This window comes from Loxodonta africana, chromosome 1 (genome assembly GCF_030014295.1).
Source record: "Loxodonta africana isolate mLoxAfr1 chromosome 1, mLoxAfr1.hap2, whole genome shotgun sequence".
Classification (NCBI taxonomy): domain Eukaryota; kingdom Metazoa; phylum Chordata; class Mammalia; order Proboscidea; family Elephantidae; genus Loxodonta; species Loxodonta africana.
In genome coordinates, this window is record NC_087342.1 from 74,103,175 (window position 1) to 74,126,801 (window position 23,627).

The following is a 23,627-nucleotide window of genomic DNA, read 5'->3' on the forward strand; positions in this document are numbered from 1 at the left end:
AGACATGTATTGAGCATTCAGTACTGTGAACTGCTTTTAGAGAGGGGATATGAGCTTGAATGAGGCAGTTCCTTTCAGCTGAGGGCAGTTTCTAGAGAGGGCCTCAACTTTGTGCCATGATGGAGCAACACTCCTGGCAGCTGGGGAAATGAATGCCTTGGTCCTGAAAGGAGGAAATCTGGGTGGCAAAACCCAGCACACAACACAGAGAAGAAGGTTGGAGGCAGGCTTAGCAGGCAGCTGCTAACCAGCAGTAGGAAGGTTGTTAGGCTACTGCAGTAATTCAGGCAAGAGATGCAGGTAGTTTGGGCCAGATTTGTAACTGTTCTGGAGTGGAAAATGTTGTATCATTTTGAAGTAGCACCAACAGGACATCCTGACAGGAAGAAATGTGATGCCTACGTGAGAAGTGTATTTCTTTTGATTTTACTGGGTACATGAGTCATAAAACAACAGTATATCCCGTTTAAGATTAATATGCACATGAACCTTAATATTCAAAAATAATGGAAATGAAATTAGAAATTCTACCATCAATCCAATTCTTCAAATGCTCACAGGTAATGCAAATAGAAAAATATAATCCTTAAGAATATAATCATGCTATGACTATTTCTTTTATATAGAAATTTGAAATATGGAAGTTATTTATTATATTAAGATAATAGCTTTAGATGAATGCGGTATTAGATGAATTGATCACTGTGCATTTGGCTTCTTTTCCTATAAAATGGTAAGATTATAAGCTTATAAAACATAAGATGATGATCTTAGCTAGGAATTTATAATAAATAGAGAGGAGAAGAAGTCTAAGGATTGAGCTCTGAGACAATCCAGTATTGACCCAAAAGCCAAAGAGGTCTTTGGATCAAAATGGGCAACGTCATGTTCCTCTTTAAAGCAGTCACTTCTTTCCTACTCATCACATTCAAATGAAAATCTAAACTCTGTACTGTGGAGAACCCTCCCTGACCTCCAGTTTCCTGCACCTGCTATTCCACTTCTCTTCTCTGAGGGCTCTGATCCAAACATACACCTGAACCTCTCCATACTCCATTTATTCTCTATCATATTCACCCAAGACCAAAAACCCCCTCCATTCAACTTCTCGTCAACCAACTTAGCTTTTTAATTTCTTTAAATTAACTGAAGTATTGATGAGCCACCAATTTCCACAGCAAGTCCTGATCATTAGGACTGGGGGTGATGCCCCTTTTCTGTGCTCCTGTGAGGAAACCGTGTAATTTTTATCTGTCACTCTACTCAGCAATTTTATTTTACTTTTTATTGTGCTTTATATGAAGGTTTACAGAACAAACTAGTTTCTCATCAAACAGTACACACACAAATCAAGTGAAGGCTTGATGGGCCTGTCAAAGTATAAAAATATTAAGAATTCTGTAAGGAGAGAAATAATAAAATTTTGTTGTCAAATATTAACAGCAACCCAGATTGGGGGAGCATTGGGAAGTGCTCCAATTTTGGAAAGGGGAGAAAGATTTTTACACATGAGTTTTGAGTGTTACACATGAGATATGTATGAGTCACATGTAAATCTTTCATAATGTCAGTTAGTAATCACATATTTTCTGGAGGCAAATTTTGTACATAAACATCCTTCCTTTTAATTAATTTTTATTGTGCTTTAAGGGAAAGTTTACAAATCAAGTCAGTCTCTCATAAAAAAATTATATACACCTTGCTATATACTCCCAACTGGTCTCCCTGTAATGAGACAGCACACTCCTTCCCTCCACTCTCTCTTTAGTGTCCATTCGGCCAGCTTCTGGCCTCTTCTGCCGTCTCGTCTCCCCTCCGGAAAGGAGATGATGCCAGCATAGTCTCATGTGTCTACTTAATCCAAGAAGCTCGTTCTTCACCAGCATCATTTTCTGTCCCATACTCCAGTCCAATCCCTGTCTGAAGAGTTGGCTTTGGGAATGGATCCTGTCTTTGGCTAACGGAAGGTCTGAGGAACATGACCTCTGGGTTTCTTCTAGTCTCAGTCAGACCATTAACACTGGTCTTTTTTTTAGAATTTGGGGTCTGTTATCCCACTGCTCTCCTGCTCCCTCAGGGCAGTCATCAGTTGTAGCCGGGCACCATCTAGTTCTTTTGGTCTCAGGCTGATGTAGTCTCTGGTTTATGTGGCCCTTTCTGTCTCTTGGGCTCATAATTACCTTGTGCCTTTGGTGCTCTTTATTCTCCCTTGCTCCAGGTGGGCTGAGACCAATTGATGCATCTTAGACGGCTGCTGACGGCACTCTCCAAAGTGGGATGCAGAATGTTTTCTTAATAGATTTTATTATGTCAATTGACTTAGATGTCCCCTGAAATCATGGTCCCCAAATCCCCGCCCCTGCTATGCTGGCTTTCGTAGCATTCATTCAGAAAACTTCTTAGCTTTTGGTTTAGTCCAGTTGTGCTGACCTCTCCTGTGTTGTGTGTTGTCTTTCCCTTCACCTAAAATGAAACTTCTCTGCTGTCTAATTAGTGAAAAACCCTCCTTCTCCCTCCCTCCCCCATCTTGTAACCATCAAAGAATATTTTCTTCTCTGTTTAAACTATTTCTCCAGTTCTTATAATGGTGGTCTTATACAATATTTGTCCTTTTGGAATAGACTGATTTCACTCAGGATAATGCCTTTCAGATTCCTCCATGTTAATGAAATGTTTCATGGATTCATCACTGTTCTTTATTGATTGGTAGTATTCCATTGTGTGAATATACCGTAATTTATTTATCCATTCATCTGTTGATGGGCACCTTGGTTGCTTCCATCTTATTGCTATTGTGAACAGTGCTGCAATGTATCTGTTTGTGTAAAGGCTCTTATTTCTCTAGGATATATTCCTAGGAGATGGATTGCTGAATAGTATGGTAGCTCTATTTCTAGTTTTTTAAGGAAGCATCAAGTTGATTTCCAAAGGATTGTACCATTTTACATTCCCACCAGCAGATGTATAAGTGTTCCAGTCTCTCCAACATTTATTATTTTTGTTTTTTGGATTAATGCCAGCCTTGTTAGAGTGAAATGGAATCTCATTGTAGTTTTGATTCGTATTTCTCTGATGGCTAATGACCATGACCATTTCCTCATGTATCTGTTAGCTGCCTGAATGTCTTCTTTAGTGAAGTACATGTTCATATCTTTTGCCCATTTTTTAATTGGGTTATTTGTCTTTTTGTAGTTGAGTTCTTGCAGTATCATGTAGATTTTAGAGATCAAGCACTGATTGGAAATGTCTTATCTAAAATCTTTTCCCAGTCTGCAGGTAGTCTTTTCACTGTTTTGGTGAAGTCTTTGCATGAGCATAGATGTTTGATTTTTAGGAGCTTCCAGTTATCTGGTTTCTCTTCTGCATTGTTAGTAATGTTTTGTGTACTGTTTATGCCATGTATTAGGGATCCTAGCATTGTCCCTAACTTTTCTTCCATGATCTTTATTGTTTTAGATTTTATATTTAGGTATTTGATCCATTTTGAGATCATTTTTGTGCATGGTGTGAGGTATGGGTCTTGTTTCATTTTTTTGCAGATGATTATCCAGTTATGCCAGCACCATTTGTTGAAAAGACTGTCTTTTCCCCCATTTGACTGACTTTGGGTCTTTGTCAAATATCAGCTGCTCATATGTGGATAGATTTATGTCTGAATTCTCAATTCTGTTCCATTGGTCCATATGTCTGTTGTTGTACCAGTACCAGGCTCTTTTGACTACTGTGGTGGTATAGGAAAAAAAAAAAAAAAATGCACTGCCTTCAAGTCAGTTACGACTCACAGGGACCCTATAGGGCAGAGTAGAACTCCCCCATAGAATTTCCAAGGAGTGCCTGGCGGATTAGAATTGCCGACCTCTTGGTTAGCAGTCATAACGCTTAACCACTAAGCCACCAGTGTTTCCATAAAGATTATAACCTTGGAAACCCTGTGAGGCAGCTCTACTGCGCTCTATAGGGATAATGTAGGCATACAGATGATTTAAACCATGAGAATGGGTGAGATTACCAGGGAGTGAGTGTATATAGAGAAAGGGTTCAAGGACCAATCTGTGAGATAGTCTTCTATAGAATAGGTGAGGAGAGGGGAAACAAACAAAAACTATTCAGAAGGATGAGCCAGTGAGGTAGAAAGAGAGTCAGGACAGCAGTGTCTTGAAAGCCAAGTTTAAAAAAAAAAAAAAAAAAAAGCTTTAAGACAGTAAGTGTGTGTATTGACACTGAGAAGTTGTCTTAATTCCTTAGTGCTACTGTAAAAGAAATACCACAATTGTTTTCTTTAAGGAACAGAAATTGATTTTCTCACAGGAAGTGGAAGTCCAAATTCAGGGCACGGTTCTCAGGGAATTCTCTCTCTCTATTGGCCCTGGAGGAAGATCCTTGCCTCAGTTTCCAGAGCCTTAGAGTTCCCGGGGTCCTTATTGATCCTTAATGTGCTTCTGTCATCCTCGGTTTGTCCTCCCTTGTGTCAGTGCCTAATCTGTTCTTTTTGTATCTCAGAGGTGATTACATTTAAGACATACCCTACACTGATAATGGCCTCATTAACATAACAAAGAAAACTGATTCCTAAAGGGGATCAAATCTCCAGGTATGGGGGTTTGGATTTCAACACAAATTTTGGGGGGACACAACTAAATCCATAAACAAAAGCCAAGGAAGAGAAGGTCTTGAAAAAGTGAGAAAAAATCATTGATGATCTTGACAAGAAGTTTCCATGAACAGGTGGTGTCAAAAAAACAGAATATAGTGGATATCAAAACAACAGGAGAGAAAACTGGAGATAGGAAATCTGGATAACTCTTTAGAGGAGACTTTGTTATGAAGCCATCTAAGGAACAGGGTAGTAGCTAGAGGGATATGTTGGGTAAAGAGAAGCCCGTTTAAGATAGAGACAAAGAGCATATGTGAATGTTCATGGGAATAAGAGAATAGTAAGGAGAAAATCCAAAGGTTTCACACATTCACTCTGACTTTGGCACAGTTCTAGGTCCTGGGAATCCAGAAAAAAAAAAAAAATCTGTCTTCACGGACAGAATTATACTGGAAGCCAACCTGTAGTTAAAAAAAAAAAAAAAGCAGTATATTTGACTGTCCTTATTTTAATAACTAGAAATACCAATTTCAAGAGTAGGAAAGCACAGTGTAAGGGATGAATGGACACTCAGGGAGAGGAGATAATCAGGTAAAGCGCCTGACGGCCACACGGAGACACAGCGAGCTGGACCCTGAGGAAGGGATAAGGAGAATGAGATGCTCAAATGGACAGCGGCCGTCAGAAGCACACCCCATCCCCAAGACCATGCCCACTCTTAGCTGGTTTTCTTCACTAAAATTTCTATCTTAAAGCTTTACGTCAGTTGTTCCAAAAAAAAAACCTTTTTTCTTCCCCTCACCCCCTCCCCCAAAAGAGGGCGAACAAAGAAGTTCTAGGTGTCACTACTATTAAAGATTAAGGAAATTAAGACATTTGATACAGATTTGATGTCACAGAGGCTATTTTCAAGTGTAAAGTGAGCACAGCAAAATCTTTTATTTTTTAATGAAAAAGCAACTTTTCCTCGTGGCCTGTACGGGGATCGAACCCGCGACCTTGGCGTTATTAGCACCACGCTCTAACCAACTGAGCTAACCGGCCACCTGCAAGGCAAAGCTCTTTGATGTTCCAAAAGTAGAACTATTGCTCACTCTTCATTCATCCAAAAGACACTGGCTTTTACATAATCTTAACCATGGTTAAATGACACTACTTTTTCAAGCTTCTCTTTATGTTTTCTATTTCCCCTTTCCTCACTCCTGCAAAAAGAAAAAGAAACACAAAATCTCTACCTCCGACAGAGATGAATTCTCTCCTCCTGTGGAAAATAAGACTTACTGGAGCCCTTTGATTTCATCCCAAGAGAAACATTCACTAGAGAGGGCTCCTTCATCCTACTCCGGGAAGCCTTTGAGAAGGGTTCAGACTCCCCCCCGCCGGGAAGGATTTGGTCGATTTGTTCCCCGATCAAGTCATAAGAACTTCCCTCCAAATAGAAAGGAAGTCCCTGGTGAATCTCTCCTGCCTGTTCCTAAATCCTGGGCAGATGCCCCTTCACTGTGTTCGGTGAAAACGCCCTGCGGCGTGGATCTCTGTGGGTCCATTTTGAGATTTTATTGTCATTAACCGCTCACGCCCCTCTTTCCAAGGCCCAGGACTGTGTTGTCTCCTTCTTTACTCCCCTAGGGTCCCGGGTGCCCGCACAGCATAGTGGGTTGCTTAATAATTTCAGTTCACGAATGGGAAAAAGCGTACAGAATATCATCATTGCGGAGGATCAGGTTTTAGAAAAATAAACAAAGGCTCTAGATTTTGCTAACTGGCCAATATATTCTTTTAATCATTACCTGCAGTATTCAAACAGGGGAGGTCACGACGTTCTGATTCTTTCGGAGGTTTCAAGCTACTCTCTCTGACCCAGCCATCTCCAGAAAAAATGGACTGTGGAATGGAGAAGCGCAGACGCCACCATCTTCTCCCTACTGATGTGGGGGCAACTGCCATCTCTAAACTAAGTACAGAGTGTGTGGGTCGGCTATACCAAGTGATGCTTAAGGCAAAACCTGGAAAAAGGCAGCTCCCTTCTAGCTAAGCAAAAATGCAATGTTAAGGGAAGATAGTGAAAACGGAGGGAAGAAGAGAGAAAAGAAAAATACATCAGAATTTTCGTTCTCCTCCAGTAAATCAAATAAATGTAACAAGAAACTACAAATTTCATAAAATTAGGCATGTGTGAAGCCAAGTATAAAGATGTATGATGTCCTAGGGATGGACAATATAGAGTCCAGTCTTGCAAATCACCCCCACCGCATGTATCTAGGCTTCAGCTTGACATTACAGGGCCACATCCCTGCTGCTACCGGGCCCCTAGTGCAGACCCACGGGCCTCCAGACTTCGGTCCTGAGGGCCTGGGTCCCTGGTTCTTAAAGGATAATTTTCTTTCACTAGAGAGGTATACACATGGGACAATATTGAGGAGTTTCTTAAAATTAAATAATCCCTTCCCTCTCGGCAGCCTGCCTGTGTTTGTAAAGGAATCGGGTCCACGAGAGAAAACTTTGATTGTTATGAGTTTGGTTGCTTATTTTAATATGCAAAAAGTATGAGTGAAAGAAGTGTACCTTCACTGTGAGAATTTCTTGGAGGAAAAGACAGCTTTGAGATTATCCAGCCTGGGGCATCTAGAAAAACTCTATTCTGTACAGGGAACTTGCGACTGAAGGCTAGTTTCATCGTAATTGCGGTGATTGCGTTTGCCCAATATAGGAAAGACCTTGCTGTGAAACAGGGTGGGAAAACATCTGTTGAACTTAGAAATGAACTAATTTTATACGGGAGATTCTCCCTGCTAACGCAGCATTTAAGAGCGTATATATTGTGACCAACGCAGGAACTCTCCTGCCCTCTGTGTGGTCCTGGGCTGGAAAGCAGTACATCTTGTCCCTAGATTCGCTGAAACTCTGGTCTTCCACCCGCCCCCAGCGATTGCAAGCGCCTCTCCTGCCCGGTTCCTCTCTGCTTCTGTGGTTTCCCAGCGGGTGGAGGCGGGTCTCAGGAGCAGATGGTGCCCGCCCCATAGATCCCGGTCTGTGTGGAACGGGTGGACCTGGCTCCGTTCAGATTCAGAGCGTGGCATGTCCAGGTTTTCTGTCAAGTGAGGATTTCAAATGCTTAGAAGAAAACGGCTCCGCTTTGAAATGGAGCGCTATGGCCTCGGTGTCAAGTGTCATTAGCTGTCTCCGTCATTTTTTTTCTTTCCAAAAGTCTTGTTCATCTGGTTTAATTAACATGATGGTGTTAATAATTCTTAAAAGTGAAAGACTTTAGGGGAATTATTTATATAACTAAAAAAACCAAAAACCAAACCCCGTGCCCGAGTCGTTTCTGACTCATAGCGACCCTACAGGACAGAGTAGAACTGCCGCATAGTTTCCATGGAGCGTTGGCGTATTCGAACCGCTGACCCTTTGGTTAGCAGCCGTAGCACTTAACCACTACGCCACCAGGATTTCCTTATATAGCTAATGTAAGGCTAAATAAACTTAAAAATTTGTATTTGACAATATTTTTAAACATAATGATTAACATTAATGTCAAAGAGCTTTAGATATAACATGATAATCTTGGAACGTAATATTAAATAGGACATATCAAGATTAAAAAAAATTTTTTTTTATCAAGATTATTAAGTTTTTTAACTTCTGAATAGTAATAAAAAAAAATCATGGGTTAAAAATGTGAATTTCCCGGTTAAAACACATTCATGAAGCCGTGGAAAGAAAGTGTCCACAAACATTTTTGGGATCTCAGGATTCTTGGAAGGCGGCTTTCCCAATGAAAGTGTTTGCTGCCCTCCAGTGGGGGTTGGTGTGATGCTGAAAAAAGGAAGAAAAGTTCTTTGGGGAATATTCACTAAGGTAGAAGGCTTAGGTATGAGGCAGTGCATCCAGAAAGTCTGGTTGGGTCAAACTTTTGTCTCTTTTGGCTTTTGTACAGCAGGATAAGTCTTATAAGCATATTTATGGATTCCTGTGTGTAATAGGGAGCCCTGGTGACTTTGGGTTGTGGGTGTGTATACCTGTGTGCGTGTGTGTGATATTTGAAAAATCAATGCAACTAAATGGTTTTTGCAGCTTGTGTTGGAACATATGTTGCCCCAAAATTACATATCAAAATTCATGACTCAAAACATAAATTCAGAAAGACTTCTTGATTCAACATGACTGAAAACACACAGCATCTAAATTTTTTTCAAAGAACAAAGCAATCAAGCCTTGAAAGGCAAAACTATCAATGTTGATATTAGATTTAAATGAAGCCGTAACTGTATCTAAGTCAGCAGTTGAGATAATAAAATCATGACATACAAATTTTAACTCAAAGAAAAGTTGGTAATCTCAATTTGACATTATGTTTCATGTAACTCATAACATATTAAATAAACTTTTGTAGTATTTTGTCTTTATGAAATAGAAACAAATCTTTTGTGGTTTTCTATGAGATTTCAAAATTGTGAGGTGTTTATCACGTCTGGGAAATTATTGTGTTAAAACGCTTACTTTGAAGGCAGATTGCACAAGAATAAAACAACTCCTCAACCCAGTAAACAAGGAAAAGTTTGTTATTTTAACAGAAGAAGTTCAATTCTCTCTTTTGTTTTTTGATTTTAAGGTTTTTAAAAATTCTCATGAATTAACTCATCAGACCTTCAGCTGTAGCAATATAAGAACTTCGGCTACATCAATCAAATTCATTCTTTAACAAATGTTTCAATTTTTTTGTCTTTGTTACCTATTTCTCATTTCATAATCCTTCAATGTACATACACAAACCCTCAATACACACAAATATACCCTTTTTATGTGGCATTCTAACTTTCTATCTGAACTTCTTTTAACTTTCTATAACTTTGAGTATCCATCTAAATTCTTTTCCCATGCTTTTCTTTTTCTCATCTCAGCTACTTAACCTCCTTTTTATTTTCTACAAGTTTCCTCTGACCTTCTACAAATATCTATATCCATCCAAATTCTTTTAAGAAAACACATGCCATATGTTTAATCTAGTCTGAGTTACTTAAAGACATGTTGGAGACTACTTTTAATTTGACATATTAAGAAAACATTACATCTTATGTGAAAGATTTTGTCAGAACAAATTCACTTTCACTAATTCTTGGCAATATTAGGACTATTCAATTTTTATAAGCACTTTTTATCATTTTATAATCTAAGCTTTTACATTAAGGTCTATGATTCATTGAGTTAATGTTTGTGAATGGTTTGAGATAAGGCTCTAAATTCAGCTTTTTGGGTGTGGTTATCCAATTGCCCCAGCACTATTTGTTGAAAAGACAGTCCTTTCTGTGTTAACTTGCCTGGGCATCGTTGTTTAAAAAAAAAAAAAAAAAAAATCAATTTCCTCTGATCAGAAGATTCTGTGTTTGACTCCGGCTGGCTAAATATCTTACAGGCAACAAAATTTGTATTTTTCATGTACAGAAATTAGGTTAATTTTCTAAAATTAATATTTTTGGTTATAAAAATAGTATTAACTTCATTTTGTTAATATTTTTCTCTTTGTTTTTTTCTTTAAAATGTTTTTAAAATATCTCACTAGGGACAACAGAGTTTTACAGTCTGGTGAAACAGATTCTGCTTTAGATTTTGTGTTCAATATTGATTTCATTCGTAGTCGGATACATCTCCTTCACACCACTGGCACTTACTAAGGGTTACATATTCTTCTTTGTGGTTAAAAGAAGCTATTTAAAAGAATATTGAGGAATATTAATCTCTATCAATTTATATGGAAGCAAGCCAGTGGCATAGTAATCAGTCCATCTAGTACCACATTCATCTAAACCTGTTGTCTTAACACAATAACTTCTATGTTTCAAAGTTATAAACTCATAGCATGATTATAATTTTAGGGATTGTACTTTTCTATTTTAATTACCTATGAGCATTTCAAGAATTGCATTAGTGGTAGAATTTCTAATTTCATTCCCATTATTTTTCAGTATGAAGATTCATGAGCATATAAATTATAAATTGGATATAATATTGTTTTATGACTCACCTATCCTCCAAAATCAAAAGCAGGACAATGAAATACACTTCCACATAGGCATCACAACCTTTCTTCCTGTCAGGATGTCCTGTTGGTGCTACTTCAAAATGATACAGAATTCTCAACTGCTGAACTGCTACCAATCTGGCTGAAGCTACCTGCATTTCTTGCCTGAATTACCGCATAAACCTAACAACCTTCTTACTGCTGGTTAGCAGCTGCCTGCTAAGCCTTCCTCCACCCTTGTTCTCTGTGTTGTGTGCTGAGTTGTGCCTACTAGATCCCCTCCTTTCAGGACCAAGGCATTCATTTCCTCGGCTGCCAGAAGTGTTGTGTCCTCATGGCACAAAATTGAGGGCCATTCTAGGAACTGCCCTCAGCTGAAAGGAACTGCCTCAGTTAAGGACATGTCCCATCTCTGAAAGCAACCCACAGTAACGACTACTCAATACATGCCTATAAAGGTCTGACTCTCTGAAGGGCCATGCCATTTCCAGAGATCCTCATGGAATCAGCTCAAGCCTCTGTTGCTAGCTGTTGACTTTTCCTCTTCTAATCCTGCTTCTCTCACTCCTTTACAGGTGTTGTTCCCATAGCATTCCCTAATAAACTTTCTGCATGCAAATATCTAATCCATGTGAATACAGCTTTTCCCAGGAGTGGTCCAAGAAACCATACCTTAAGTGGAATTTTGTAGCTGGCTTCGTCTCTATTCATATAGCAATGAAGACACCATTCCTAGTGGTAGGTAGAATATGGGTGTCCTCAGCGTGTCGTAGTAGTGCAATTCTTAAGACATCCATCAGTGTAAAACTGCGATAGGATGCCAATGGATCCAGTGGATACCATAATGCAGACATTTCATTGCTCTGGGGAAGTAGTGGGATTGATGTCTCTCCTTGAGTGTCATTGATCCACTAAAAAAAAAAGAGAGAGAAAAGCTAAAGTTGATTAATTTCCAATTTAGGGCAAAATGTAATAGGCTGCATACCTCTGTGAAACATCTAAAGAGACTTTTATCTCCTGACCCTTATATTCTCCATGGATATTTGGACTGTCAGGACAGCTGTAGAGGATAACACTATAATACATCATTTTCATTAAACCAAATGAACGAAACATTTGGGAAGAAGAAAAAAAATGATGGAGACTTCTAATGTCTACCTGTAGGGCCAGATACTTGGGGTAGGATTGGTTTGTAAGACTGGACTCTATGGAGTCCATCCCTGGGACATCCAACATCCTTATATGGTGCTTCACACATGCCTAATTCTTTGAAATGATACAGGGAAGTTAAGCTCTCACAAATGAACATATTGCTATTTCCTTGCAACTGAGCTGAGAACCAGTTGCAAGTCACTAAACCAAGAGCAGATATTGCCAGGCTGTTCCCAAGGAAACCTTCCCATAGTAACTAAATGGAACCTAGCCAGCAAAGAATCCTTAAACCAATCATGTATTTCCATATGTTACATTTCCCACCTTTGACAAAGATGCGATTTTTCTTAATTTACTATCTTCTGTAATACTATATTAGAGACTCCCTGATTGCAATTCAGTGAATTCTGCTAGTCTTTTGTGCCCAGTGCACACTGGAAAATCCCTCATTGAAATGATTGTCTTTGTCATTGTTTTTACTTAATAAAAATCTCTTTTGATTAAATTTAAGTCTGGGGTCTTTTCCCTTACGATGGACAAGATGGTGACAGACAAGGTAGTGAGAAGTAGTCAGACTTTGCACATGTTTTAAAGATAGAGATGAGAAATTTCTGACAAATTGGATGTGAGGTGTGAAAGAAAGAGTGGAATCGATGATGGCTTGAACATTTTTTTGCCTAAAAAAGCAGAAGAACAAAGTTGCCATTAACTAAATGGATATAACAGAATTATTAAAGAAATAATTGGTTCCATTTTAGACATGATAACTTTTATATGCCTGGTATAAAACATCTAAGTGGTAATGCCGAGGAATCAGTTGTAATGTACAAGAACAGAGTTTAGTGTAGTGGTCTGGACTGTAAATATAACTTTGTGAGTTATAGGCATATAAACCAAAAAACCAAAGACATTAGTGTCAAGTGGTAAGTGCTTGGCTGCTATGAAAAGGTCACCAGTTCAAATGGTCCAGCCAACCCACAGGAGAAAGGTGTGGCAATCAACTTCCATAAAGATTCAAACCCTACAAAACGCATTGCTGTTGAGCCATTTCTGACTCAAACTAACCTATAGGACAGAGTAGAGCTGCCCCATAAGGTTTCCAAGGCTGTAATTTTTGTGATGCTTGGTTGCTAAACAGAAGGTCAGCAGCCCGAATCCACCAGCCTTGGAAACCCTATAAGGCAGTTCTACTCTGTCCTATAGGATCACTATTTAGGCATATAGATGATTTTAAACCATGAGAATGGGTGAGATTACCAGGGGGTGAGTGTATTTACAGAAGAGGTTCAAGGACCAATCTGTGAGACATTCTACCATAGAACAGATTAAGGGAGGTGAAAGAAACAAAAAATATTGAAATGGGTGAGGCAGAGAGGTAGGTAGAAAGACAGTCAGGACTGCAGTGTCTTGGAAGGAAAAAAAAAGTTTTAAGACAGTAAGTGTGTTTATTGACACTGAGAAGTTGTCTTAGCATCTTAGTGCTGCTGTAACAGCAATACCACAAATGGTTTTCTTTAAGGAACAGAAATTTATTTTTCACAGTTTGGGAAGTTGGAAGTCCAATTTCAGGGCACAACTCACGGTAAGGCTCTCTGTGTCTGTCAGCCCTAGGGAAAATCCCTGTCTCAGTTTCTATAATCCCAGAGTTTCTGGGTTCCAGGATGATCCTCACATGTGCTTCTGTCTTCCTGTTTGTCCTCTCAGTGCCTAATGTGTTCTTTCTGTATCTCAAAAGCGGTTACATTTAAGACACACCCTACACTGACATGGCCTCATTAACATAATAAAGAAAACCCAGTTCCCAAATGAGATTAAATCCCCATTACAGGGGTTTGGATTCCAACATGTATTTTGGTAGGGCACAATTGAATCCATAACAGAGGTCAGGGAAGAGAAGTTCTTGGAAAAGTGAGAAGAGGTCACTGGTAATCTTGACAGGAAGTTTCCATGAACTGGGGGTGTCAAAAAAACAGAATATAGTGGATTTAAAAACAGCAGGAGAGAAACTGGAAATAGCAAATCTGGACAACTCTTTAGAGGAGGTTGTTTTATAAAGCCATCTGAGAAATAGGGTAGTACCTGGAGGGAAGTGTTGGGTCAAGAGAAGCTTTTTTAAGATAGGAGACAAATGTCATATTTGAATGTTCGTGGGAGTAACACGATAGTCAGGAGAAGATCAAGAGGTTTCACACATTCACTCTGACTTTGGCACCGCTCTAGGTCGTGGAGATTCAGAAAAGGAAAAAAGAAAAAAAAAAATCTGTCTTCATGGACAGAAATTACAGTGGAAGCCAACTGATAGCTTAAAAAAAAGAAAGAAGGAAGGAAGGAAAATATGCATTGTGTTTGACTGTGATTACCATAAAACTAGAAATGTCAATTTCAGCGGTAAGAAAGAGCAGTGCGAGGAGTGAAGAGACAATCAGGTAGAGAAGATAATCAGATAGAGAAAGTGCTTGACAGTCACATGGAAACACAGTATGTTGGACCCTGAAGAAGAGACAAAGAGAAGGAGATGTCAGATGTCAGATGGACAATGGCCTCCACATACACACCCCATCCCCAAGGCCATTCCCACTCCTAGCCTACTTTTCTCCACTAAAATTTCTAGCTTAAGGTTTTATGTCACTTGTTCCAAAAAACTGTTTTTTTCTTCTCTTCACCATGCTCACTTTTGAGGGGAAGCAAAAAGGGTAGGTGTCGCTACTGAGGATTGAAGACATAAAGTTGACATTTGACCTAGATTTTATGTCAGAATATCTATTTTCTGGTGTGAAGTGAGTGCAGCAAAGTTTTATTACTTTTTTAAATCTCTCATGGGTTGAATAGTTTCCCCCCAAATTATCTGCCAACTTGGCTAGGTCATGATTCCCTTGTACAATTGTGTGATTGTCTACCATTTTATCTTCTGATGTGATTTCCCTATGTGTTGTAATTCTTAGCACTATGACTTAATAAAATGACTTAGAAAATGGATTAGCACCAGTTATATTGATGAGGCCTACAAGATTAGGTAGTGTCTTAAGCCAATCTCTTTTGAGATATAAAAGAGAGAAGCAAGCAGAGAGACGTGGGAACTTCATACTACCAAGAAGGCAGTACCGGGACCAGAGTGAGTCCTTTGGACCTGAGGTTCCTGTGCTGAGATGCTCCCAGACCAAGGAAAGACTGATGACAAAGAACTTCCTCCAGATCTGACAGAAAGAAAAAGGCTTCCCCTGGATCTGACACGTTGCGTTTGGACTTGTAGCCTATTCAATTGTGAGAAAATTAACTTCTCTTTGTTAAAGCCATCCACTTGTGGTATTTCTGTTACAGCAGCACTAGATGACTAAGGCAAAATCAAAAGAAAACTTGTTTTCTTGGCCCATACAAGGACCGAACCTGTGAACTTGGCTTATTAGTACCATGCTCTAACCAGCTCAGGTAACCAACACCTGTAAAAGTTCTCTTTTACAGTTCAGAAAGACCTATGTTTGTTTTCTGCCTCTTCAGTTATCTAAAGGAGACTGTCATTTCCATAATCTTAACTATTTCTAAATGACACTATTTTTTTCAAGCTTCTCCCTATGTTTTCTATTTCACCTTTCTGCACTCCCATGAAAAGAAAAGAAAAGAAACACAAAACTACCTTGAGCAGAAATGAACTTCACTCCTCCATTGCAAAATAAGACTTTCAGGAGCTTGTCTATTTCTTTCCAAGAGAAACATTCACTAAACTGTGCTCCTTCATCCTACCACAGGAAGCCTTTGAGAAGGATACTGAGACCCCTGAAAGGATCAGGTCGATGTGTGAGGATTCCTCTCCAGACGAGAAAGAAAATCCCTGGTGGATCAGCCCTGTGTGTTCCTAAATCCTGAGGAGATGCCTCTTCTTTGTACTCCGTGAAAGGCTAAAGTTGATTAATTTCCAACTTAGGACAAAATGTAGTATGCAGAGTACCTCTTTGAAAGCATCTAAAGAGATTTTTTATTTCCTGAGCCTTGGATAACACTGGCTCACTATATTAATGACATACGATTTATTGCCATATGAATAGAGAGTAATCCGGCTCCAAAATCCCATTTAGTGTATGGTTTCTTGGACCACTCCTGGCACAAGCTGTATTCACGTGGATTAGATATCTGTGTGCACAAAGTTTATTAGGGAATGCTGTGGGAACAACACCTGTGAGAGAGTGAGGGAAGAAGGATTACAAGGGGAAAAGTTAACAGGCAGCGACAGAGGCCTGAGCTGATCCCATGAGGAGCTCCGGAAATGAGATGGTCCTTGAGAGTTGAGGCAAGAGAGTCAGACCTTTATAGGCAAGTACTGAGCAGTCATTACTGTGGGCTACTTTCAGAGGGGTGACATGACCTTGAATGAGGCAGTTCCTTTCAGCTGAGGGCAATTCTTCGAGAGGGCCTCAACTTTGTGCCATGATGGAGCAACACTCCTGGCAACTGGGGAAATGAATGCCTTGGTCCTGAAAGGAGGAAATCTGGGTGGCACAACCCAGCACACAACACAGAGAACAAGGTTGGAGGCAGGCTTAGCAGGTAGCAGCTAACCAGCAGTAGGAAGGTTGTTAGGTTACTGCAGTAACTCAGGCAAGAGATGCAGGTAGTTTGGGGCAGACTGGCAGCAGTTCAGGAGTTGAGAATTTTGTATCTTTTTGAAATAGCACCATCAGGATGTTCTGACAGGAAGAAAGTTTGTGATGCCTGCATGATAAGTGTATTTCATTGTCCAGCTTTTGATTTTAGAGGATACGTGACTCATGAAACAATACTATATCCAATTGATTAATATGCACATGAACCTTAATACTAAAAAAAAGTGGAAATGAAATTAGAAATTCTACCTTTGATCAAATTCTTAAAATGCTCATAGGTAACGAAAGGAGAAAAATATAATCCCTAAAATTATAATCATCCTATAACTGTTTCTTTTATATAGAATTTTGAAATACGGAAGTTATTTACTATATTAAGATAATAATTTTAGATGAATGTGATATAAGATGAATAGATTACTGCGTCAATGGCTTGCTTTCATTTAAAATGGTAGAGATTAACATGCCTCAATAGTATTTTAAATGGCTATTTTCCCACAAGGAAGAATAAGTAATCCTTAGTCAGAGCCAGTGGTGCAGAGAAAATCCACCCGTGAATGAAATCAATTTTGAAGGCAGTGTTTAAGCAGAATCTGTACTAACAGGCTGTAGAACTCTGTTGTCCTTAATGAGCTATTTTAAAACATTTTAAAGAATAAAACAAAGAGAAAAATATGGACAAAATTAAGGTAGTACCATTTTTTAATGACCCAAAATGTTCATTTTAGAAAATTAAACCAATTTCTATAAATGAAAACTAGTAATGAATTTTTTTCTATAAGATTAAATGAAGAAACATAGAATCTTCTGATTCATAGCCAAGTCATGGTTCCCAACCGACACATTTCACAAAAATACCCAGGTAATTCAGCACAGAAAGGATAGCCTTTTCAAAAATTAGTGCTGGGACAATTGGATATCCACACACAAAAAGATTAATTTAGAGTCTTACCTCAAACCATACTCAAATGTTAACTCAGAATGAATCATAGACCTAAATGTAAGAGCTTATATTATAAACGTTTTAGGTGAACACACTGGCGAAAATCTTTGTGACCTTGGGTGAGGCAGAGTTCTTAGATATAATACCAAAAGCACTATCCATAAAGGAAAAAATTGACCAACTGGCTTAAATCAAAATTAATATCCTTTGCACTTCAAAAGACACCATTAGGAAAATGAAAAGACAAATCATAGGCTGGGAGGAAATATCTGTGAATCTTATAAAGGACTTGCATCCAGAATATGTATAGAACTTTGAAAAGAAATAAGATAAACAACGAAATTTAAAACAGACAAAAGATTTGAATAGACATTTCTCCGAAGAGGGCATACGAATGGCTAACGAGTACATGAAAAGATGTTCAACGTCATAGTCGTTAGACAAAAAAAACCCAAGTTCACCGCTGTCGAGTTGATTCTGACTCATAGCGACCATATAGGACAGAGTTGAACTGTCCCATAGCGTTTCCAAGCAGGGCTGGTGGATTCGAACTGCTGACCTTTTGGATAGCAGCTATAGCTCTTAACCACTATGCCACCAGTGCTCCTCACAGGCATTATGGATGCACAAAATGAAACCACAATGAGATACCACTACACACCTACTTGCATGTCTGTACCTGTGTTGCCAACGATGTGGAGAAACTGGCACTCTCACAGTGCTGGTGGGAATGTAAAATGACACAGCCACTTTAGAAAACAGTTTGACAGTTTTTTTTAAATGTTAATTATAATTTTAATGTATTGTTATGGATGAACTGTATGCTCCAAGAATATGGGCTGTAAATTCTAACCCCTAGGCCTGTGGATGAAATCCCATTTGGGAATGGGGGTTCTTTGTTGTGTCAGTGAGGACATATCAGTGTGGAGTGTATCCTAAACCTACTAACACTTGAGATAAAAAGAGCAGATTTGACACAGAGACAATGGAGCACACACTGCCGGGAGGCAGATGCTATGGGAAGACCACAGACACAGATCTACAAACCAGTACAGGAAGTAGAAGGATTACAGTCTGCTAAAAGCTCAAGTTGTCTCCACCCTGGGATTGAACCCAGGATCTTCTATGTGTAAAGCAGATGTGTTAACCACTACATCATGGAACCACAACAAACACACTGCCATGGACGGCCAGAAGGAGTAACAAATCTGTCTTGGAAGAAGTACAGCCAGAATGCTCATTAGAAGCAAGGATGGCAAGACTTCCTCTCACATACTTTGGACATGTTATCAGGAGGGACCAGTCCTTGGAGAAGGACATTATGCTTGAAAAATGAGAGGATCAGAGAAAAACAGGAAGACCTTCAAAGAGATGGACTAACGCCGTGGCTGCTACAATGGCCTCAAGCATAAAAATGATTGTGAGGATGGCTCAGTATGGGGCAGTGTTTCCTTCTGTTGTAGGGTCTGCTATGAGTCAGAACCCACTCCACCGCACCTAAAAACAACAGAAAGCAAAACTAGATAAGGAACGACCTCCCCCTAGAGACAAACATTGAGTTTGACGTTCTAGCCTCCTGAACTGTAAGAAAGAAAGAAAGAAAAAAATCTGTTCTTTAACCACGCACTTGTGGTATTTCAGTCACAGCAGCACTAGGAAACTAAGACATCATCATGTCCTTTTGTCAGGAACCACATTCGTTTTGCCACCTTTGTATTGGCAGTGACTGGCACACAATAGTATATCAATACCTGTTACCATCAAGCCGATTCACTGCTCCATATGGTTTCTGTGGAACGACTGACATTTTAGTTAGCAGCTGAGCTCTTAACCACTATGGCACCAGGGCTCCTACTACACCAATATCTCTGCTAAACATTGGAGGAAATCCTTCAGCTGTCTTGGGGAGGTGAAGCAGACACTAAATTTCAGTGTGGTGCAAAACCCATGGAGATGTGGCTAGTCTAAAGATGAAATTTTTCCCTCAGGAGAGATTCTCTGTGGGTTCAAGCATGGTCCAATCTTCTCTCACAATCAGTTCTTCACTAATTTGAAAATCTATTTAACTAACTAGTTTTTGGTCTGGAATAGTGTTGTTACCCCAAAAGTATGAAGGACAAGTACCTAAGCTGTTGGATTTAAAAACCAGCAATATCTGAATGGAATTATGTTTTTATTTTTATCTTGTCTGGAAATGCAGAAATAAATTGTTCATTCTGGATTATTGTGAAACCCAAATCTTTCAGAAGGATGGTGGGCCATGCCAAGTTTTATAATGAGTTCCTGTGCTAATCAGGCCTCCTTGTCCTCATTTACCCCTGAGCTAAGCTCCATCTGTTTAAGTTGTATTTCCAACACCCTGAAAACTTTGGTGCTTATATTGTGCACTTTTAGGTCAAAGAATCTGTGAGTTCCCTATGCACGGGGTGCTGATTCAGCCTAGCCTTCCCACATGGTCCAGTCTGCATGTTCAGAAATGCTGGATGTGATGTGAGGAAGTTATTAACACTTGATAGGTGCTCATGGAAAAGCTGATCCCAAACAGTGTGAAGGAAAAAAAAGAGTTAAAAACCTCTGTTTCTGATAATAGAAACTAACCTGGAAGTGAGGGATATGTTGGGGTGAAATCATCACAAAGTTAAAATGAAGCAAGAAGAGTCTGTTCAGCAAATGTTCAAAGAGGCAGAAATGGGAAACCAACAAACATGCTGCCAGAGCCATGTCTGCCAGAGTCCATGGAATGTTACAGAATCATCAATGTATATTAACATTACAAAAATGGGTAAAATCATTAAAGGTTTCACCTTTTCAGATCGGCTAAAAACTGCTAATTCTACATTTTTGAATTGTCTTTCTTAATAATCATTGGTTCATATTTGAGTAATGACAGGAAGGTCTTCATTAGTCCAACAAATCTTACTATTTACTAATTTTTTTAATAGACAAAGATAAGAGTGAAAAATATATGGGTCTTTGGTGCTCTTTTGTAGGATTCATTTATGTGAAAATTTCCCTGAAAGATGTTTTTAAGGTTTTCATAGCTATTGGTTTTCTATCTCAGGACCCAGTTGATGTGTCCTTGTGATTCCAGCTCCAGCTAGGTTACTTTCTTCATACTCAAGGACAGGGAATAATGGTTCCAACCATAATTCCTAGGTCAGGAGGACACCATTCCTTCACCTCTTCTGCCAACATACTCACCTCCAATAACCTTGGAACAGTAGAAGGAAACAAAGGTGTGAAATCCAGTCACACTGTTTCAACATAAAATTTATTACATTGTTACAGAAAAGGGAAAATCAATCATCTTTCTAGGTCTCATTTACATCACCTGCTAGATAAGAAATGTAAGCCAGAATGTTTCTCAGAAGGAAAGATGTTGAGACTTTGTCTTACATGCTTTGGACATGTTACCAGGAAGGACCAGTCCCTGGAGAAGGTCATCATGCTTGATAAAGTAGAGAGTCAGCAAAAAACAGGAAGACCCTTAATGACATGGATTGACACAGTGGCTGCAACAGTGAGCTCGAACATAGCAATGATTCTGAGGATGGTGCAGGACCAGTCAGTGTTTCCTTCTGTTGTACGTGGAGTCCCTATAAGACTGCACCTAACAACAACAACTACACTCTGTGCCAGGCATGGTTCTATTAAATGCTACAGTAGTAAGCAAACACAAGCAAAAGTCTTTTCCCTCATACACCCTACATTCCAGTGATAAAAAAAGGCAGTACACAAAATAATTAAGTGGGTTACATAGTTTATTAAAAATAGATAAGTATATTGAAGAAAAAAAAATCAGGATTTAGGGTGAGGCATTAGGCAGTAGTGAAAGTCTGGAAGTTCAGGGTGGCTTCACTAATTACATGATATTTGAAGAAGATGAGTTAGTTGTACACTTATCTGGAACAGAGTGCTGTAAGCAAAGGGTATCATCAGTGCAAAGGCCCTGAAACAGAAGGACGTCTAGTGCATTTAAAATACAGCAACAAGGTAACTGCAGCAGAGTGAGCAAAGGGGAGAGCAGTAGGAGAAAAGGTCAGAGAGGAAATTGAGTGGGGACCAGGCAATTATGTAGAGCCTTGCATGTCATTATAAGGATTTTGGCTTTTTTTCCTGATTAGAGTAAGAAGCCACTGACGGATTTTAAGTAGAGAGTACAATAAGGAGTTGTTGTTGGGTTTTAAATATTCTGGAGAAATTATTTTGTTTAAAATAAAATGGAGGAAAACTCAACACATAATAAGAGACACTGATAATATTCCGGAGCCCTCGTGGTGCAGTGGTTAAGAGCTTGTCAGCTACTAACCAAAAGGTCAGCAGTTGGAATCCACCAGCCACTTGGAAACCTGATGGGTTAGTTCTACTCTGCTCTACAGAGTCACTATTAGACAGACTTGACTCCGTAGAACCGGTAAGAATATTCTACATGTAGAGAATATTATGACTTTGGCCAGGCTAGTAGTAATGGAAGTGTTGAGAACTGGCAATATTCCAGATATATTTTGAAGATAAAGCAAACAAGATTTTCTGAATGATTGGATATGGGAAATAGAGTAAAATGGAGTCAGTGAAGGTCCCATATGCTTAGTCCTAAACAGCTGGAAGGATGGAGTTGCCGTTAAATGAGATAGGTATCAATACGGTTAGAACAGTTTCAGAGGATAGATATGAACTTCACTTTGGGATATGTTAAGTTTAAGATGCTTACTGTAAGACTTCTAAGAGGAGATAAATCAGTAGACTAGAGATACACGATGGTACTCGAACGAAGACCATGTAAAATGTAAACCATGAGATGAGGAGCTTAGCCAGGGAATGACACAGACTCATCCTTTCAAAAGTTTAATTTTAGAGCCCTGATGCGGTAGTGGTTAAGAGCTCAGCTGCTAACCAAAAAGTTGGCAGTTCAAATCCACCAGCAGCTCCTAGGAAAGCCAACGGGACAAGTGTACTGTGTCCTATAGGGTCCCTATGAGTCGGAACCGACTGCACGGCACCTAACAACAACAACAATAGAAGGCAGATTTCTTTCAGTCTCCAAGGCAGGGACAGTGACTTAAGACAGTTGAGATGAAACGAATTCCAAAGAAGTGTCAGATACATCACAATGGTCATCTTCCTGCTACAAAACAGATTAAAGGATATCGGACACCGAGTGAGTTTACACGTTCCAGAGCAGAAAACATGAGTGACACAGAATTGAACTTCGTTTGACGTTCAGAGTAGAACTCCATTTGACGTCTAGTAGACTTACTTCGCCACAGATGATACTTCCATAAAGTCTCCTCCACCCGAGACCCTCGGTTAGTAGAAAACTGGACACAGGCCGACACCCACACCCTCTGCCCCTCGGTCTCTCCGACTAGTGCCAGGGCACAAATTGCCGAAAGCCTTCTGAACTCAGCCACTTCGCCCTAGGTCCTAAAGGTTCACGTTCACTCATCGGGAGATGAAGATCATTGCTTCTTGCACCCGCAGAGAAATGAGACTTGAACTTATCAAGAAATTTCTTGGAACTTGCCAAAGATTTTCCTGGTGCTTGTGAAGGAATTGGGACCCTGAGAGTAGCATTTGCTTGGCTATGATTTATCAAGTTTTGATATTGTTGATTCTAAGAACGGGAAATTACAAGGGGAAAAAATGTTTCTCGGCCATGAAAATATCCTGAAGGAAAGCACAAATTTTATGTTAACCAACTACGAAACGAAAATTGTTTCAATAGCTGGGTTTCCGTAGTGTAGCGGTTATCACGTTCGCCTAACACGCGAAAGGTCCCCGGTTCGAAACCGGGCGGAAACAAGCAAAACTTTTTTCTTCTTCTTTTTGTAATTCAGAATTTAGCTCCAGAAACTCTTTGTCTGAACACGTTTACTTTCCAAACAAGCCCCTAATCTTCACCTTTCTTTGCAACACCAGACTTTAAATAAAAAGAATAACATCGTTGACTTGCCTCCTCGTCCTCCCCCAGATGTTTGACAGGTTTTGTTTTTATTGGGTTAGAAAAGATTCTGCACCGTCTGCAGCCGCTCTCCATAGTAAAGGCGAGGTCTACATTGTTTCAAGGCACAGGATTCAGAGTGAAGGAAGGGTCCAGAGACGATAGTGTGGCTGCTCTATGTACCGAAAAAAGCCACTGACGTCGAGTCAATTCCGACTCATCGCTACCCTGTGTGTAGAACTACCCCATAGAGTCTCCAAGGAGTGCCTGGCGGATTCGAACTGCCCACCCTTTGGTTAGCAGCCGTAGCACTTAAACACTGCACCACCAGGGTTTCCGCTCTATGTAAGAACAGTCAAAAAGCCAAATTGTAACTGCAC

The 23,627-nt window shown here is 39.6% G+C and overlaps 2 non-coding genes across 2 annotated transcripts; one reads left to right on the forward strand and one right to left on the reverse strand.

Annotated features, from left to right (window-relative positions):
- Window positions 1-5,564: 5,564 nt before the first annotated feature.
- On the reverse strand, window positions 5,565-5,638 carry TRNAI-AAU (transfer RNA isoleucine (anticodon AAU)). The gene has a single exon. It is a non-coding gene; the product is annotated as a tRNA-Ile (tRNA).
- A 17,397-nt stretch (window positions 5,639-23,035) lies between these two features.
- TRNAV-AAC (transfer RNA valine (anticodon AAC)) lies at window positions 23,036-23,108 on the forward strand. The gene has a single exon. It is a non-coding gene; the product is annotated as a tRNA-Val (tRNA).
- Window positions 23,109-23,627: the final 519 nt, after the last annotated feature.